This window comes from Octodon degus, unplaced genomic scaffold (genome assembly GCF_000260255.1).
Source record: "Octodon degus isolate 3935 unplaced genomic scaffold, OctDeg1.0 scaffold00148, whole genome shotgun sequence".
Classification (NCBI taxonomy): Eukaryota; Metazoa; Chordata; class Mammalia; order Rodentia; family Octodontidae; genus Octodon; species Octodon degus.
The window spans coordinates 4,821,582-4,825,029 of record NW_004524724.1 but is presented as its reverse complement, the minus strand read 5'-3'; positions in this window follow the sequence as shown (position 1 = coordinate 4,825,029).

Genomic DNA, 3,448 nt, shown 5'->3' with positions numbered 1-3,448 from the left:
GTAAGGGGCGGGGCACGGCGACGTCACAGGGGGCGCCGCGCGGGGCGGGGGGCGGGGCCTGCGTCGCCCGGGAGACGGGTGCGGAAGAGGAAGAAGGCCTCCGCAGATGGCTAGAGGGCAGGGCGACCCCGGCGCAGGTGCGGCATCCTGGTCTGCCGCTTCCCGCGCTCTCCCGGAGGGGGTGGGAGGGACCGAGCGCGGCGTGTGGCCCTGCGGCGCGGCGTGATCTTTCGCAAGGGCCTCTCCGTGGTGTAACCTGGCTCAGGGCTGGGACCTCTGGTGGGCGCTGGGCTGCGGCCTATGAGGACGGCCTCGGCGCGCGGACCTCGGCGCCGGTGCGGTGGGAACGTTCCTGCTAGAGGACGTGGCTTTCAGGTCTTTGCTTTAAACGGGGGTGGTGCAGAGAGCGGTGCTCGGCGGTGCAGGACCAGTCATTGCTGGAGTGGAGATCACCCTGACGCAAAGCCAATCCCACTCGCCTCGCGTTCGCGGTCGTTTGAGCTTTTTCGAGGGGGTCTAAGATGACCTAGGAGTTTTCATATATTTTAATCTCAGCCCTTGCAACCAGACTCAGCCCTCCCGAGCACAAATGAACTAGGTCTTGGAGACCTAGATCCCGAATTGAAACTTAATTCTTCCGCACCCTCTGTCTACCTCAAGAGCAGGGCCGTGATGCAGCTCAGTTGCTGATAGATGAACAGATCAAACGTTCCAAGGAGCCGAATAGAGAAATTAATTGCTAAGTGAGAAAGGCTGCTGGGAAGAAGTTCAGAGTGATATTGAACACTGAGATTACAGGAAAGGGAAACAAGTGATTTTGAGAGCAGATGTTTCAGCAAGGCAAACAGATGAGAGAAGGCAGTGAAGCAAGCAGGTTAAGAAAACTGAGTGGGGTTTCCAGCGGTATCCTAGGGGTAAGGGAGATAAAAAGGTAGGTTGGAGTCAGGTCAAGATGTGATTGGCACTGCGCCTCGTAGCACATGCCTCTAATCCCAGTACTGGGAAGTTAAAGTAGAAATGTCACCAAGTTTGAGGCCTGGGCTATATAGTGCACATAGACTGACTCAAAAAAACAAGCAAAACCAAGAAGGATTGCAACCTCTATCCTGGAACCATTTGAGTATGTACATGATAAACACGAAGATAAATTTTAAAAAGATTAATTTGGCATCGGTGAATGGGATTGAAAAGTTTTGGTAGAAAAGGGCAGACAACAGCAGTTCAAAGACCTTACTAAGGTTTTCTGACTGGAAGGTAAGGAAAAGGCATAGTAAAATCTTAAGGGATATAGAAGGTGCAAAATGATTGCAGGCCGTTGGGTAGGGATAAAATGAAGCTGCTCTGAGCATAAGAAGTTTTGAGTTCCTGATGAAATGTGGTGAAGTCCCTTGGAAATGGGGCAATCAGTAGCTCTTTTCAGTTTGGGAGCCTTTCCTCCAGACATGAAATTGCTGAGGAGAACCAAAAAGGGCATCCAACAAAGGACCTAGAGAAATGCCAGGAGGGTGAGACACTGGCAGAAAAGATCAAAGGAGGCAGCCAGAACAGTGGAAGAATCATAGTGGTGCGATGTGGAGCCATGCAAAGAGCAGGGCGCTTGTTCCATGGTGGCACTGTGCTCAGGGTCTTCACATCCTCACAGGTGGAAAGGGGCTTCTGACCTGGGCAAGTGGCAAGTCACCAGTGAACTGCAGTCTCACATGAGAATTTAGATTATTAGCCCACAGGCATTGGGAGAGGTAGTGATTGCAACACATGATTTTCTACTTAGGAAAAAGAATCCAGATGTAGGAAGAGAAAAGACAAGTTTTGGCAGGGAGAACACTTAAGCAAATACAGTTGTTTGTAGAGAATGCTAAGGGCCTGAGAAAGTTATGTGTGACCTTTCCCTCAAGTTCAGTGGAGCAGGAGGAGCAGGAGGTGGAAGTTCGAGAGAGGAGTACCTGAGCCTCTCCTCAAGAGAGGGTGCTGCAGCAGGGCCTAATTAATGTCATCTGCACTGGGAAGTCACTGCCCATTGGCAACTTTATTAAAAATATATACCCATGCACTGGACATTTGTGTATTCAAATTTAAAGAATGACTCTAGCTTTTAACAAAGGCAGTAGAACTATGAAGATTGCTCTGCTTTTGAATGGATACCATTCTATGTAGGTCTAGCAGTGATCCTCTGATGAGAACAGCATACTTAATTATGCTTGAGGTTTGGAGTTTAAGGTATTTTGCCAAGTCAGGTTACTCATGCACAGGTCGCGCCAAGGAAAATAGGAAATAGCTCTGAGATAAAATGATACAGTAGCATTCATCCTTAGATTGCCCAGGAGTCCATGGACTGAAAACTAATTGGGGCCAATAAATATAAAAGACTGAATTAAGTGACTGATGAGAGACTCAAAAATAATAGGAGCTAAAGTCACCTGCCTCCAGCAGACATCCCAGGCAGAAGCCTACAAGCATGTGACAAGGGAGAAGAGCCTGGGGTAAAAGAAAGTGAAAATCCCAGTCTTAGAGGCACCAAGGTGTGAATGGGACCTCCAAAAATGTGTTGGGAACTGGGCCTCCTGTGTGTTAGAAGCAGAAGCTGGTGAGAGGTGGTCAGGCCCCGGCCAGCCAGAGGCCTTAGGAACAATGAAAGGCCTGGCTCAGCCCTTCTCTCTCTCTGGCTCCCTGGCACCTCTTTCTGCCCTGCCTTTGCCCTTCTGCCAGGGGCTGACACAGCAAGACTGTCCTCAGAGGACCCTGCCCGAGGTCCTGGACTACTCAGCCTCTGGAGACTGAGCCTGTCTTTTGTACTCATCAGCCAGCCCCACCTGCTGTGGTGCTGTGGGGCAGCACACCATAGACTTCCGTGGCAAAAACGAGTGATAGCTGAAGAATTTTTACTACTAAGGTGAATTCCCAGAGTTCCTCATTGTGCAGAAGACTGGAAGTTTCAAACATTCACGATCTGAAGACAGCAACGGCTGGTAGGATACAGTACTTGTCTAGCATGTGCAAGGCTCTGGGATTGGTCCCCAGCTCCACTAAGAACCAAATGTGCAGATGTCTGTCACATCTTTGTGTGCACTGATAATCTTTCTAAAACGCCGACTGACTTATCAAGGCTCTGATGCTATTAGCCAAGCACAGTGATGCGCACCTGTCATCCCAGAATTCTGCAAGCCAGAAGCAGGAGGATCAGAAGGTTAAACCCAGCCTAAACAACCCAGACCCGGCAAGGTACGTGAAAGTGAAAATCCCAGTGTAAGGGGCACTCGTTTCAAATAAAAAAATAAGCCAAACAGAAGAGCATACTGGAATCCCAGCATTCAGGAGGCTGAGGCTGGACCATCACCCCAAGTTCAGGGCCAACCTGGTCTACTTAGTGAGTTCGAGGCTAACCTGGACCACGTAGTGAAACCCTGTCTCAAGGAGACAGAGACACCCAGAGCGCAGGCCCAGCAAGTGA